Source organism: Lissotriton vulgaris, chromosome 1_1 (genome assembly GCF_964263255.1).
Source record: "Lissotriton vulgaris chromosome 1_1, aLisVul1.2, whole genome shotgun sequence".
Lineage (NCBI taxonomy): Eukaryota > Metazoa > Chordata > Amphibia > Caudata > Salamandridae > Lissotriton > Lissotriton vulgaris.
In genome coordinates this window covers 1946949099-1946965500 of record NC_141685.1, presented here as the reverse complement: position 1 = coordinate 1946965500, position 16402 = coordinate 1946949099, and the positions used below count along the sequence as shown (strand labels likewise).

The 16402-nt window shown below is 46.4% G+C and overlaps 1 pseudogene; it reads right to left on the bottom strand.

Annotated features, from left to right (window-relative positions):
• LOC147751419 (zinc finger protein 821-like) overlaps window positions 1-16189 on the bottom strand; it is a 35366-nt pseudogene extending 19177 nt beyond the window's left edge.
• Between the last annotated feature and the right edge of the window lie 213 nt (window positions 16190-16402).

Below are 16402 nucleotides of genomic sequence, written 5' to 3'. Positions count from 1 at the left end.
CGTAGTCGCGCTATGCAAAGCTCAGCGAAATGGTAAAAAATCTCTGTGAGGATTCAGAGTTCAGCGGAATTGCTTGTTCCGCCCATTCGCAAAGCTTTTTTCCTGTTCTCAAATGCTGTTTGGGTGCTCAGGGGAAAATATCTCACGAACACACATTTTGAAAGCGCGAACAAGCAAAAAATTCTCTGCGGAAAGTGAAATTACCCAAAAATTGCAAATTCCGCGAGTGGAACAGAATTTACCGCTCAGGGCAACTTAGTACCACTGACAGGAATTTAGAACAAGTTCTTCTCAGCGGGCAATGCTGCCATAGCAGAGGGGTCCTGTCCAAATTTCTCCCACAGGATCATGTCCACTTTTTCTAGCCACCACTCTAGCCGTTTTGCCACACGTTCTTGGATGAGAAGAGCGTGGCGTTTTTCTGGGGGCTCATTAACACATTTTGCCACATAGCTCTGTGGTATTGCTGAAGATGTCACGTTTGCTGCTTGTCTGCCTCTTGCATTCGCTGAAATCTTTTAGCTTCAAGGTCCCGCATGCGCTTCACTTCCACCTCATCTGGGGTCTCACTGTCTCTCCAGCTTTTGTTGGCAGTTAGCTCTCGCTCTAGCCTCTGAAGCTTTATTGAAGCTTTATATCTACAGAATAATTCTGCTATCGGACTCCCTATTTATGCATGCTGGGTGTGTGTTTTTCTATTATGCCACACAGGTATTGCACACAAGCAAGATGCCAGCAGGGTAGACAGCACTAAAATTCATGTTGTGGGTATCCAAGCTACTGGAGACATTGTTGATATTCTGGGTTCATGTCTGTGGGGTGAAGACATCTGGCAACTTCTCACTGTTGAAGGTGGAATGGTTGGAGAATCAGAAACCCCCCACAGAACAGTCTGACCACTGTCTTGACTAGACACAGATGGGCTACTCCATGTCATCAGGAAGACCATAGGCCAATCAAGTATTTCCTCCAACAGGCTGGTGCATTTTTGGAGTTGTAGTCTTGATTCATTGTCATTTTGCGGGGTCATTACCAAATTACCAGGCCCTGGGTGGCTGCTGAGGAGATATTGATAAAACGCTCTTAGCCAAGGTGAGAGTTCCACCTGCAGGCTGCACCACCATGACAAATGCAAAAACAACAGTTGATGGACAGAATGCAGAACAATGTCATACATTCACCCCAGTACAGAGATCTGTGCCTAAATCCATCGTTTTTTTGCTCACCACACCAACCCAGTTCTGACATGACCATATGCAAATCAGCCTTGACCCTGTGCCTCATGGGAATAGTCCAGCCCGAACTGCCAAGCCATGTCTTCACTGGACCGGAATCAAGCATCCTAGGACCGGTTTCTGGCAATATTGGCAATATTCACCAAGTGCAGACATTCGCCTAAGATTTCATTCTCTTCTATTACAGATTGTGAACACAGTGATACAACACTCTTTTGATTGAATTGAAACAGACCGGTTATTCGTTTTTTGCATTCAGACACGGTGAGTTTGTGTCTTTTTGAAAATCGGGTGTATTTATTGTGAGCTGGTCTGCATCTCTGAGTGCTTCATTTTTATTAAAGGCAAACTTCGTTGTTGTTTTAGGTCTGGAGTCGATTCAGACACAGCGCAACACCTGAGAATTCAGTAGTTTCTACAGGAACTACCACATGAAGGACCCCCCAGTCTGACTCATTTCTGTAAGTGTTGATGTCCTGGTTGTTTATATAGAGACTACTACTGATGGTTTAGGTCTTGGAACTCTAATACTCTAGAGAACTTACTACCTTCGTTTTCATGTACACACAGAGTAACACGACCTTCTAACTTTCTGAGACTCCCTATGAAATTAGCACTACACAACTGAATACCGCAGTGAGTTTCCTTTTTTTCCTCCAAGCAGAAGTCGGGTGTGTCAGCTCATTGGTTTAAAATGCATGGCTTCATCACTTCATAAGGTTTTTGTTTGAATAGTCAATATCTAGTGTTCGCTATCAAAACACATTTGGTGGTGGCTTTTCTGGATGCACATTTATTTCCTTTTGCGTTGACCTTAAGAGGACACATTAGGTATTTTTGCTTTATACTGCCATACGTTTTCTGGACATTGTGCGAGTATGCTTCTAGTAAATTTATATGTAATTATCAATAACTACAGATATGTACTTTGGGTAAACAATTTATAGTCGTTGCTTAGTTTTCTATTGCTATCTTTCCACAGTGCCCCTGAAGAAGGGATCTACCCGAATTGCATTGGGCTCTTTTCATCGAATTTTTGGTTGTGCAATTTACACAATGCATTTATCATTGATTGTTTTGTAAATAGACAGCAATGTTTATATTGTTTACAAATAACAACATTGTGAAGACTTTTTTGTAGTATAAAAAAGGTCTTGTAATTTATTCAACTACTATGTATCTCATGAATATGAAAATGAATACAGAAGTTAAACTACGTTGGTCTTAAAAGTGAATCCTTTATGGGTTTTTCATTAAATAACAAGCTAAGTTTCAAGTGATTTCATTGTTATACTCTAATTTTGCTGTGCGTTTGGTATACCAGTGGTTTCTCCACTAGCTGTTGTTCGTGCCAACAACTCACCCATCAAATCACCATTTAGACCCATTGTGTCCATGATCAGGTCTTTAACTGAACCACAGTCCAAATACGTTGACACATTTTTTAAACCCTTGGTGTCCGCCCTTCCAGCATGTGTTAAAGACACTGGACACATGATATCCAAAACTGAAGGAATACCGTTCAACTCCAACACTGATACGCTTGTCACGATGGAGCCTCTATTCTTCAGTGCGAGTTTTGCCCTTTTATGAGATTTATGGATCCATTTTTTAATCTTGAGCAATACTCTGTTCTATACTTATGTTGTGCATTTGGTCTGCACATTACTTTTCTCCAATTCCAATTTCCAATTTCCAATTTAAAACATTTATAGAGCGCAGCGTGCACCGTACGGTTTCTTGGAGCTAGTAGAGAGTTAGGCAACTGAGTCAAAGAAATAAAAACCTGTCGTAGAGGAGAAGGGAAGTTACACGGGGAAGGCCTGTTTGAAAAGAAACGTTTTAAGGTCTTTACGGAACGAAAGATAATGAGTGGCAGAGCAAAGGTGATCGGGGAGGGAATTCCAGAAGGTGGGCGCTAGAGTAGAAAAGGTGGTTCCACCCCACTTTTTCCGTTTGAAACGCGGAATTTGAAGGAGAGACTTGGAAGAAGAACAAAGCTCTCTGGTGGGGACGTAATCTTTTATTAGCGAGGAAATGAAGGCGGGGGCAGTGCCTTGACGAGCCTGGAAGACCATGCAGCCGATCTTAAACAGGGAACGTTCCTTAACAGGAAGCCAGTGAAGCTCCCTGAGGAGGGGTGTGGAGTGATGATAGCGTGGAAGCCCATAGACCAACCGGGCCGCCTGGTTCTGGACCATCTGGAGCCTCCGCAGGCTGTATGCTGGGATGCCGTTGTAAAGGGCATTGGCATAGTCCAGCCGTGATATCACCAGTGCGGCCATGATCAACTTAAGTGCCTGGGGAGAAAAGAAGCGGGAGACAGTGCGGATAGTTCGGAGGGTGAGGAAGCAAGAGGAGACTACCGAGCTAATTTGTGAATGGAGGGTGAGCTGGTTGTTCATTTTAACACCCAGTGTTTTGACCGTGGTTGAAGGAGTGGGGGAGGGACCAAGAGTGGGGGGCCAGAAGAGAGAGTTCCAGGGACTGGAGGAACCACCGGAGAGAACCAACTCGGTTTTATCCGGGTTCAATTTAAGATGGTTGTGGTTCATCCAGTCCCTGATGAATGTCATGGTGAACTGAAAATTAGAGACAGAAAGGGGAGAAGAGGATAGATCAAAGATGAGCTAGAGGTCATCCGCATAATTATACACGGTGACCTCCAGCTGCTGAAGAGCGAAAATAAGAGGAAAGATATAAAGATTGAATAGTAAGGGGGAAAGAGAGGAGCCCTGGGGGACACCACAGGTGACAGGGAGTGGGGTGGTTGTGAAGTCTCCTAGCCGGACCGCCTGGGTGCGGTCCCTCAGGAAGGAGGAAAGCCAAATCAGGGCTGAACCCTCAATTCCAGCCGCCTTGACACGGGACAGTAAGATGGTATGGTCCACCGTGTCAAAGGCGGCGGAGAGATCGAGGAGTACCAGCGCCTGGTGTTTGTTGTTATCCATACCATTCCTGAGGTTATCCAAGACCGAAACCACAACTGATTCGGTCGAGTGCCTAGGGCGGAAACCGGCCTGGCGAGAGGCCAGTCCCCCATTGACCTCTACGTGGGCGCTGAGTACCGCGGTGACATGGCGTTCCAGCACCTTGCCCAAATAGGGCAGCAGGGAAATGGGGCGGTAATTGGCTGAGTTGGACGGATCGGCGCCAGGTTTCTTTAAAATAGGCACTATGGTGGCTGATTTGAGCGCAGGGGTCACTACTCCCTGCGCAAGAGAGCTGTTGAGGAAAGTAATGGGGGGTTCAGGGCAGGAAGAGTAGATTTGTTGCAGGATACGTGCCGGACAGATGTCTGCCGGAGAACCCGACTTTACTTTGGGGAGTATCTCCAGGAATATTGCCTCAGTGAGGGGGGGAATGGAAGTAAGATGACTTTGAACAGTGGGAGGGGAGGGGTCAACAAAGGCGGGCGAGGGAGGGGGGATGTTGGCCTTGATGGTAACGATTTTATCCAGAAAGTAAGTGTTAAGTTGATCGCATAATGACTGGGATGGAGGGATTTGGGGTGAGGCTCTATCGGAATAGGCCAGGTCCTTCACTATACCGAAGATTTCCCTGGGTTTGTTTTCGGCTGACATAATTTTTGTTGAAAAATAGAATGTTTTGGCTGAGAGGATTGCAGTTTTGTATTCAGCAAGTGATGTGAGATAGAGGATTTTTAGTGAGGGGCAATAATTTTTTCTCCACTGCCTCTCTGCCTGTCGGACGGTCAGTTTTAGCTTTTTTAGGTGGTCGTTGAACCATCTGTTGGAGTCCTTGGGTCGCCGGATGGAAATGCGACGCAGGGGAGCCACTGAGTCACAACCTCCAGCCAGCCAGGTATTAATAGCGTTGGCTTGGGAGTCGGATGAGAGACCAGAAAGGGTCGGAGTGGAGTTCCGAAGCAGGGAGGACAAGGAAGGAAAATCAACTCTGTTCCAATTCCGTGCCCAGGTATTTTTGGCGTGTGGGGCTTTGGATACAGGGTTGAGAGAGATGGAGAAAGAGATAAGGGCATGGTCGGACCAGGGGCAAGGAGATACAGTCACCGAGGAAACTGGAAGGTTGAGGGACCAGACCTGGTCAAGTATGTGGCCGTGAGAATGAGTGGGGACAGTTATGTGCGGGACAAATTTCAGAGAAAGAAGGGATTCTGTGAACTCTTTCGAAGCAGTGCACTCAGAGGGGTCCGAGGGCCAATAGTTAAAATCCCCTAGCACCAAGACCGAAGCGTAGTTGACCACCAAGTTGGCCAGCAGGTCTTGAAATGCCGGTAAGAACAGAGACGAAGACTGGGGTGGGCGATACATTAGAAGGCAAGTAATAGGGGGGGAGAAGAAGAGGGAGCGGATTACAAGGAACTCAGTGGGGGGGATGGGGGGAGAGGGAAGGGTTTGGAAGTTCAGTTCAGATCGAGCGATTAACGCCACACCACCGCCAACCCTGCCCGCCGGGCGATCGGCACGTGAGGCAACGTAGGAGGGGGGAGGGTAGCCAAGAGGACGGGGAGGGAAGAATCACAGAACCAGGTCTCGGTCAAGAGCAGTAAGTCAGGCTTCTCAGTATCGAGTAAGACAAACAGCTCGTGATGGTGCTTGACCGCTGACCTGGTGTTGAGTAAAAGGACAGATAATGACGGAATAGGGAGGGAGGGATCAGGTGGGGAAAGGCAACGTGGCGGGGAGGCCGACCGGGAAGGCGGCGATGTTGGAGTGGGAGGGGGGACAAGCCTTAAAGAGGTGATGTGCCTACGGACGGTTTCTGAGAGTGGCCAGTGGCCTTGGAGGGTGGTAAGCTCCTCAGAAGAGTATGATGTAATTTTGGCATGGAGTCGTGCCCCTAGCCCCGTCCGGCCGCGGACGGGCGCAGACGGGCTTGCCTTAGGCGCGCCTTCAGCGCGCAGACGGCGCGCCCGCTGCGCACGTCCGCTGCGCGTTCTGAAGTTGCACATTGTTATAGGAGGCCACAAGAGCGGGAAGGGGGCGTGGCCTCAAGGTGGGCGTGGCCAGCGGCGATGGCAGCCGGTGCAAGGGGTCACGTGAGCGCTAGGTCCGCTCTACCGTGCCCTGAAAGTGCGAGGTGCTTAAAGAATGGCAGACAAGTTTTAAAATGCAAGTAAGTTTTAAGAAAACACAAACAAATCAATTTCGCTTCTGCTCCCGGCTTTCCGCCTCAGGTTGTTACTTTTCTATTGTTAGCCTGTTTTGCCGATTCTTTCATTATAAGGAGGGCAGTTCCCCTTTTTGTGCACGTTCAAACTTAGTGTATATGGCCCAGCATGAGTATTTAATAGCAAGCCAAACTTTCATGCTCTTATTAGGCAGAAGGGCACTCTTCTAATTCTTCCCCATACTGTTTCTCTAAACACATTGAGTTTTATCACCTACCAATTCTAATTTGGCTGCAGTTAACTCCTCTGCTATTCCAACTGGTTAACCTCTTTCCATCTATATGAGATCTTACTTTATTCTTGTTATTATATCAGACCATATTATTTTATTGCCGTATCCAGAATGGCGATGTTGTTAGATTGTCTTGGAGATCTAGCCCGTGTGCTTCATTGAGTCGACCACACTTCATTTGCCCCGGTTTTTAAATGGTCGCTGACCTGTATTAGTCTGAGAAACTTACTGAGAATTCCCTCATGGTTGCTACTTTCCCACCTCCATCAAGAGCGTTATCATTTCAGCCTTCTAGTACTGGCCGCATCAACACAGCTGACGATCATAGATGTGCATTTGCGCACTATTCCTGCCTATTTAAACACGCTTTATGCTTTGATCGTTTCACGGGCAGGAACGCTGCCGGGAGGAGATGCGGGTTTCGTCCCATTTTGTTTGCAAGGTAAGCACTCTATGTCCTCAGCTCGATTCCGTTCTCAGAGTAGGGTTCATACCTCTTGTCTGTCTTACTCATTACATCCTGTCTTTATATTTTTTCTGTTCCTAACATGCTTGTATGTCTCAAATACCTTGTCTCCCAAGGGAAATAGTGCACGCTTAAGGCCATCATTTCTATGGTTCATCGAATCTGGCCGACTTAACGAGACATTATTTGAATCAATTTCTGTAGGGATATAGGTAGATCAGCCATTATGTATCTAGCTTTTCTGACTTTTCTGGTATTTCTCATCATCTATCCGCGTATTCATTTAATTTTACTTTTGAGTCCCTCTCAGCAGTATTAGAATTTAGGTGGGAATCCATTATTTTCCTTCCCACCCTCGTCTCCTCCCATGACCCGGATACCAACAGTGGGTGTTATATGATTCCTGTGACTGCGGCTTACCGCTGTTACTTGATACCTACTGTATATCCTTTCCACAGTAGGTATTTTTGTACATCTAATTTTATACTCTGACTATACTCCATACTTTCTGCCATATCACTAAAGGCATAAACAGCTTGTATTATGACTTCTTTTGAACCAGGATACAGCCTGACCTATACGGTATGAATGTTACTCACCGGATAGAGATGGGTGCTCCTTTTCTTTTGGTGATGGCTTGCGTCATATCACACTCATTATGGGTGCTGGCTCCTCCTTTTTTTATTATAGTTCCAATGAATATATCTAATTATTGTTGTTTGTTTTCAGACTAGGGATTGTGAAGATTGTAAGCACCACCCCCCCCCCTTTTTAGTGCTCAGTTATATATGATCCTAAGTAATATAGATGGCCTAGGAGTTATTTGCACAGACAGTGCTCTGATGAAGGTTGCTATCATACACCGCCAACTACCAAAACTCACGTCTGCGATTTTCTGCCAGTTTGAGTTAACATTCTATAATGTCAACAATATCTACACAATTGAGCAGTTACTCCTTTGTATTGTGATTTGTTTCATTGTCTGTAATGTAAAAATTGTTTTGGCCAGTGCTTTACATTGTTTTTCTGATTATTGTGGTTGTTGTTTTTAGTGCTTTGTGATCTACTATGTGTATTTTTCCTTTGTTTGTGCAAAAGGAGGGCGGTGGCAGTGTCCTCCCGAATCGTTGTACAGCCACACGGGTTCCAAGTGCCATTACTTTTACCATTTTATTTTAAAGCATTTAAAGCATTTTTCTCTGCATTTTACCTTGGGGTGGAGGAGCCTGGAAATTGCTCGGGACGCTGGGGAAAGATTAGGGGGGTACAGTGAATACTCACCCTAACGCGGGGGTCTGAGCTCGGTGCTGTGTCCTTCCCGCCCTGGTCAGACGAGGTAGCTAGTACCGCTGCGCGGAGGGCAGGGTAGGGAGAGGCAGGCATTTCCGCCTACTGCTGTTAGAGCTCTAGTCGCAGGAGAGATCCGGCATAAAGGTCACTTGGGCTGGGGGCGGCACTGCGAAGAAGAAGGGCGGTGACAGTGTCCTCCCGAATCGTTGTACGGCCACACAGCTTCCCAGTGCTATCAATTTTACCATTTTATTTTAAAGCACTTAAAGCACTTTTCTCTGCATTTTAACTTGGGGTTGAGGAGCCTGGAAATATCTTGGGACGCTGGGAAAGGATTAGGGGGTACAGTGAATACTCACCCTAACGCGGAGGCCTGAGCTCGGTGCTGTGTCCTTCCCGCCCTGGTCCGACGCGGTAGCTAGTACCGTTGCACGGAGGGCAGGGTAGGGAGAGCCAGGCACTTCTGCCTACTGCAGTTAGTGCTCTAGTCGCAGGCGAGATCCGGCATAAAGGTCGCTTGGGCTGGCGACGGCACTTCGAAGAAGGAGGGCGGTGGCAGTGTCCTCCCGAATCGTTGTATGGCCACATATGTTCCCAGTGCCATTACTTTTACCATTTTGTTTTAAAGCATTTAAAGCATTTTTCTCTGCATTTTAACTTGGGGTGGAGGAGCCTGGAAATTGCTCGGGACGATGAAAAAGGATTAGGGGGTACAGTGAATACTCACCCTAACTTGGAGGCCTGAGCTCGGTGCTGTGTCCTTCCCGCCCTGGTGCGATGTGGTAGCTAGTACCGTTGCGCGGAGAGCGGGGTAGGGAGAGCCAGGCACTTCCACCTACTGCAGTTAGCGCTCTAGTTGCAGGCGTGATCCGGCATAAAGGTCGCTTGGGCTGGTGGCAGCGCTGCGAAGAAGGAGGGCGGTGGCAGTGTCCTCCCGAATCGTTGTACGGCCACACAGGTTCCCAGTGCCATTACTTTTACCATTTTATTTTAAAGCATTTAAAGCATTTTGCTCTGCATTTTGACTTGGGGTGGAGGAGCCTGGAAATTGCTCGGGACGCTGGGAAAGGATTAGGGGGGTAGAGTGAATACTCACCCTAACGCGGAAGCCTGAGCTCGGTGCTATGTCCTTCCAGCCCTAGTTCGATGCAGTAGCTAGTACCGTGCGCGGAGGGTGGGGTAGGGAGAGACAGGCACTTCCGCCTACTGCGGTTAGCACTCTAGTCGCAGGCGAGATCCGGCATAAAGTTCACATGCCCCAGCGACCACACAGCGGGTGAGCCACCGGCGCGCCAAAGGCAAGCCCATCTGCGATAAGCATGGGCGGAAAATCCGTTTCGCTCGCGGATTTTGCGGATTTTCGGTAAATTCGCAATCCGCGAGATTCGCGAATCTCCCGCAAAATCCGCAAATCCGCGAGCAGCGGATTTTATGGCTTGCTCGCACTGTTCGCGTGAGTTCGCGGCTTCCCAGTACAACTTCGCGCCCCGCGAATAAGCGCAAAATTGCAGAAATACGATCTTAGCAAAACTGAAACTACTTACCAGGTTCAAAAGTTCAGGCTCATCATTAGTAGCCATTTCCTGTAGTGCTTCCTGAGGGGCCCCTCCAGAGTTCAGTTGCCAGTTGCAACTATTATGTGACCCTGCTCTGAACCTCAGAATAGTTACACATATGCCACAAAGGTCCTGAATTACAGCTAAGGGAGACAAGCAGGAGCCAGGCTGGAAGTTCAAATCCATTAATCAGCCCCTAATTCATTATTGTCAGTTGGGGCAGGGCAGGTGTTGTAACTAATTTTGCAACAATGAAAGCACTTAGCAAGTGCAAAAGATCACTAATCAGGAAGCACTAAGGAAGCAGGTGCCAGCTAAAAAAATATTCTGTGACACATTAATCAGCCCCAAATTAATTCAGGTCACTTGAGGCAGGGAAGGTGTGCTTGCTTTGCCACAATAATGTACACTGACTGGACAACCAGAGGGTGCTGTGATGAAACAGAGGGTGGCATGGGTGGGCCAGAGGGTGGCATGAGTAGTCAGAGAGTGGCAGTGGTGACAGAGAGTGGCAGTGATGAAGAAGAGTGTCCCAAACAGGCTGGACACGTAGAAACAACAAGTTCGCGAAACTTGCGACCCGACAGGTAAGTTCGCGTTTTGCGAAATTGTACAAAACCCTCGCGAACTGGCAGAAACCCGCGCGAACACCAAAAAAAAAAAAATCCGCAAATTCGCGAGAATTCGCGGATTTTGCGGATTGCGAGTTCGCAAATCCGCAAAATTCGCGAACGCGAGATTCGCAAAATTCGCCCATGCTTAATCTGCGACCGTCAGCGGCCGGCCAGGGCCCGGGGCCAGAACCCCTGCTGGTTTTGAGGTAGGAAAGCAGTATGCTCAAAAGGAACTATTAGCTCTATGTGCCAGGGTGGAGGACTACTGCAAACACAGTATGAACCTAGAGAAGTTCGAGAAGAACATGAGATGCAGGCATTGTCCCTTTATGGTTAATCCCCATTTAAGGATCAGGGACTTTGTGCAGTTACTGAGCTGTGCCCTGATCAATTATAGATCTCTTAGGAAGCACATAGTTGAGATACATGACTATCTGGTGGATAGTCAGGTGGAAATACTCTTCCTTACAGAGACATGGCTTGATGAGGAGTCGGCCCTGGAAATCTTAGAGGCCCTTCCCCGTGGTTTTGGACTTTGTAGAATGGACAGGTCCACAGGGAGGGGAGGGGGTATCGCCATAATCTACAAACACAATATACAGTACATTTTAGAACCGGTTCATATTGCTGACAGTGAGGCAGGCTTTTTCTCTGTCACGGTCTCTAATACCTATGTCATTAAGGGTTTTTTAGTTTATAGACCCCGGGGTGTCGCAACGCAATTTGGGGCAAGTCTTATTCATAGTTTAATGCAGCCTGCCCTCAGATATGAGAAGCTACTTTTGTTGGGGGATCTAAATCTGCATCTGGATGACGTCTCCAATGTTGTGGCCCAGAAGCTCCGTCAAGAGTTAGCAACTATGCAGATGCTGTTAAAATCTGAGCTCCCTACGCATCAGTTGGGCCATTTCCTGGACCCAATTTTTGCTAATTGGGAGACTGTAGAAATTGAACCCCCAGTACCTGTCATATGGTCCAACCATCTCCTGATCCAGCAGATAAAATACAGGTGAAGGTGGGAGTCAAGGGGAGACAGAGGAGATGGGCAGGCTTCTCTTTTGAGAATTTTCATACGGCCCTGGTGCGCGGAGGACCTCCGGGTGGGCTGGAGATAGAATCAGCCTGTGGCTCTAGATAGGCACATTTTAGGGGCTCTGGAAAGCACGGCACCCTGGTCTAGCAAAGGTGCAAGAGAGACTCTTGAAATCTGCCCCATGGTTTGGAGTGGAGTTGGTTGAGGGAGGCGAAGACAGCATGTAAGCACCTTGAGAGACGCTGGAGAAGAGGCTATCTGCTAATACATGAAACTGAATATAAAGCCAGCCTTAAGGAATATCATGCCCTAATTAGGAAAACACGGCCATCCTACTACACTGAGAGGATAGAAAAGGCGGACAGCTCAGATAAAGATATATTCTCGTTATCTAGCATAGAGGCACTGGTGACAGGATCTGTCGTATCCTGTAATCAGGTGGCAGAGTTTTTTGCTAAGAAGGTGGCGAGTATCTATTCAACCTTCCCTGTGGAAGCCAGGGATGGGCAGGCAATACATGAGACACCCAGTGGCATAACTGAGACAGATTGTCTGATAACATTTAGGGTCCCAGCTTGGGATATGTTGAGCAAGATAGCGATTAGTATTAAATCAGGCTCACCCAAAGATCCTGCGCCTGCTAAAGTTCTAAGAGGGCGCAATGAGACCTTAGCACCATTTATCAGTCATCTGCTAGAACTCTCCTCCAGTTCAGGCAGAGTGACGAAAACTTGGAATGAGGCCGTGGTGCTCCCTTTGAAAAAAAAGCTGAATGTCAGTATGGAGCAGTTAAATAACTTGCGCCCCATTTCGCTGCTACCCTACTTCGCCAAGATTGCAGAGAAGGTGGTCAATCAACAACTGACTGCCCATATTGACACTCATATGCTGCACCATCCCACGCAATCTGGCTTCCGCGCATTCCATTCGATGGAGTCAGCTCTGCTGTTCTCCACGGAGACTCGTCACAGACACGTGGATGAGGGTCAAATGGCGGCACTAATTTTACTTGACTTAAGTGCCGCATTTGACACTGTAGCGCAACACACCTTGTTGCAGTGTCTAAAAAGGGGAGGAGTGGCTGGTAAGGCATTGGAATGGCTGGATTCCTTTCTCCATGACCGTAGTTTCCAAGTAGCACAGGGACCCTATAGGTCAAAATCCATAAGCCTGAAACAAGGGGTCCCTCAAGGGTCCAGCCTCAGCCCGACCCTTTTTAATCTTTATGTGGCACCTGTGGCTGAGATTACCGATAAACATTGTGGGTGGAGGTTGTGTCATACGCAGATGACACTCAGCTGGTTGTGGCCTTGGCACAGCCAGCTGAGAGTGCAGCCAGTAATTTCATCTCCTGTTTACAAGAACTGGAGGTCTGGATGGCCAGCAACTGTCTCAGATTAAACAGTGATATAACTGAGGTGCTGATTGTTGGGAAGGCACCGTCAGTCTGGACTTCAGCGTGGTGGCCTCAGACGCTTGGCTCTCTACCCTCACCCAGTGAACAAGTTAGGAACCTGGGGTTATGGATTGACTCTAGACTCTCACTCGAGTACCACACTAGACGTACTGCAGGCACCTGTTTTGGCATTCTACGAGGCCTCAGAAAGTCCCTGGACCTATTACCTACAACAGCTAGGAAATCCTTAGCCCATGCCTTGGTTACTTCGAGGCTGGACTATGGAAATGCCCTCTATTTGGGGGCACATGTGAGGTGCATCCAGAGGCTTCAGCGCATTCAGAATGCGGCAGCCTGTCTGGTGTTGATGCTGTCTAAGAGAGCTCCCTCCAAGAAAGCCCAGGAGACACTACACTGGCTGCCAGTCAAAGAAAGAGTGCAGTTCAAAGCCCTATGTGTCAGTCACCGGATCATACAGGGGAAAGGGCCCCGTTATCTTCTGAATCTGCTAACCCCGTACAATCTGACCCGGCAATTAAGATCCTGCGGGCGGGCCAGGTGAAGGTCCCCATGATCAGCCCAACTATGGAAAGGATTACCCCTTAAGCTCCGGTTGGAAACCTCAGAGCTGCCCTTTCGTAAAGATCTGAAAACCCACCTATTCCCAAGGGGGTAGGTAATAAAGGTCTGCTTTAGAAAATGGGTGATAGGATGACACAGGAGGCTGTGGTGGGCTGATGCTCTAGCGCGGGGACACACTGGTTAGTGTAACCAGGCGCTTTATAAGCTCAGTTACATACACACATACATACATACATTATATTTCTAACATGTATTGATTAACCGTACTTGTGGGTGCTTACAACTACATTACTGTATGTACCATTGTTCTGGTTTATATACAACAAAGAATATATATACAGTTCTTTTATTGAAAAAGGCAATTTTATAAAACAATATATATATTTTTGTATGGGATGAATAAATTATATATACAATACTAGTCTGATTCCTGGCTCCTTGTATATTGTTGATGTGCTGCGTATGCTATATACAGTGTTTTGTAAAAATTCTTGTTTTCTTTACCATAACTTTCTAAAAGATACTTTTCCATAATATGTATAAAACATTTGACTTAAAAGTTACATTTCTAATAACTATTAAAATAGCTGTTTCATATTTTTTCTAGAGTGTCCCATTCCTGAGATACAGTATTAGTATTTTAATGTGTTTGTCTACATAGGGAAGCTAGGCCTACCCCAGTGAAAATATATTTAAGGGTCTTGTCACCTTAGGGACATGGTAACATAAATTGTGTACATGTCCCCCTTTAAATTTGATGCCCCCTCCTTTGTGGGAAACAAGGCTCACACATGAGTGGCTTACTAATATTGAAACAAGGTTTTCCCTATCAAAAGGGTTTCTTTTGACAGGTCACTGTGCATGCTTGCACTGGCACCATAGGTGTTGCAGTTCAGTAGTGGCATTTAACTTCCAGGCCCTAAGTACATTTTTTTCCTCATACTAGAGACTTAGAGGAGGCAAGTTAAATACAATAGTTAGAGGTATGCCAATGCGACCATATTTAAAGGTGGAGCACAGGCACTGTACTACTGGTTAACAGGGGTAAAGGGCACAGAGTTCTAAAGACAGTAAAAATTTAGGGTTCAACAAAAAGCAAAAATTCTGTGATGAACAAGCAGAAAAGACAGATTTCCTACAAAAAGAGAACAGTTTAATCACCCACAGAGCATTACACTGCTTCAGACAAAGAGGAAAATGTCAATGGGGAATTTGTACCAACCAATAAGATACTCTCATTTGATATAATAGGCTTTGAGGTAGACAACATTAAGGGTAGATACACAATTCTTAAAGGATTTTTGCAGGGAAGAAAAATGATACATCTATTGTTACATACACCATAAACACAGGACACATATTTAAGGATACTTGCTCACTCACTAGAAGGATGGGGCAGTTGATCTATTTTTGGGTGCTTCAATGTGGTTTACTACCCAGTAAGTGATTGATTGCCACCAGACAGATATATAGAAGGAGGAATAGCCACAAAATTAAGATAAACCCACACATGCATGAGGTTAAGGGATATCTGGAGAGAATATCACCCTAGCAACAAGGAGTTCACCTTCTTCTCACACTCTAACAGGGAATACTCTTTAGTCAATCAAATATTGGGGTCAGACTCCACAGCCAATATACAAATTGAAATAGGCCTCCTTGCCATCTCAGATCTCACTCTGACCCTGTGGGACTTTACACACGAATTAATCTGCAGCAGGGGGGATATATGAAGATTAAACTCTAATATCCTTACACATAGAGTAGTTGTTGAAGAATTACTTACTCAAATAAAAGAGTACTTCATTCAGAACCAAAAATAGCATTTTCCACTGCATGTAGTTTGCGATGCCTTCCATGCACTATCACATGGGAAAGCAAAAGCAATTAAAGCAGTGCAAAGACACACAAGAGTTCACATCAGAAACACATTAGCGGACAAAGGCAGAACAGTAGTACAGTGACTAAAAAAGCTGGAGCTCCTAAAAGAAATAACTAAATTGACAGACCTAGTAAACCTTTACCTAACAGAGCAAACAGGGGGGCACCCTTGCCATAACCTCTTTAGAGGGGCTGATCATCTGAGTTGGTTTCCACTTTTGCAATGTAAACACTTCAATAGAACCCCACAAGGAGTCTTCCTTTCTGCCTGCACTGGGAGTTAGTTGCATCTACTTTTGAGCACACTCACTTCCATGGGCTGTGCAGCCAACAATTGACCAGTAGTGCCACAGCTCATTTCCACAACATTGCCACCCACCGTTTGAACAATATGAGCACCATATCCACAAAGTAACACTCATATTTGTTCTTTTTTGTCCTAGACATTAGGCCCAACAGACTCAATTGTGGTTCCATGCCCAGTGCCCTTCCCACCTCTAGATATGCCTGTACTATAATCTCACACCCCCATACCACATGATAGAAATGTGTGTCCAGCTGTCCACACCTTGGCAGAGCAATGATACACCAGGGTACATGGCCCCTATACGCTTCAGTGTGATGTAAGTTTGCTGAAGGAAGTTGTAGTGAGGGAATTTCAGTCTAATGTTACTGGATACCTTTTTAACAAACTCAATGGCAGTGCCCCATGGCTTCTCGTAAAGAATAATCTCAAGTTGGTCAACCATTTGTCCCTGACATCTATACATTTGTGTGATAAGTGTGAAGCCAAGGCCCCATGCAGAAACGACACAGCTTGACTCTCATTCCCATATGATATCATGTACTGCAACAGAGTATAACTACTGGGCTCAGCTGCCCCCAATATATGTTTCAAAACCGCTGACAAGGAGTTATATGCAAGAAAGTTACTAACACCAATCCCATATTCATCCATCAGC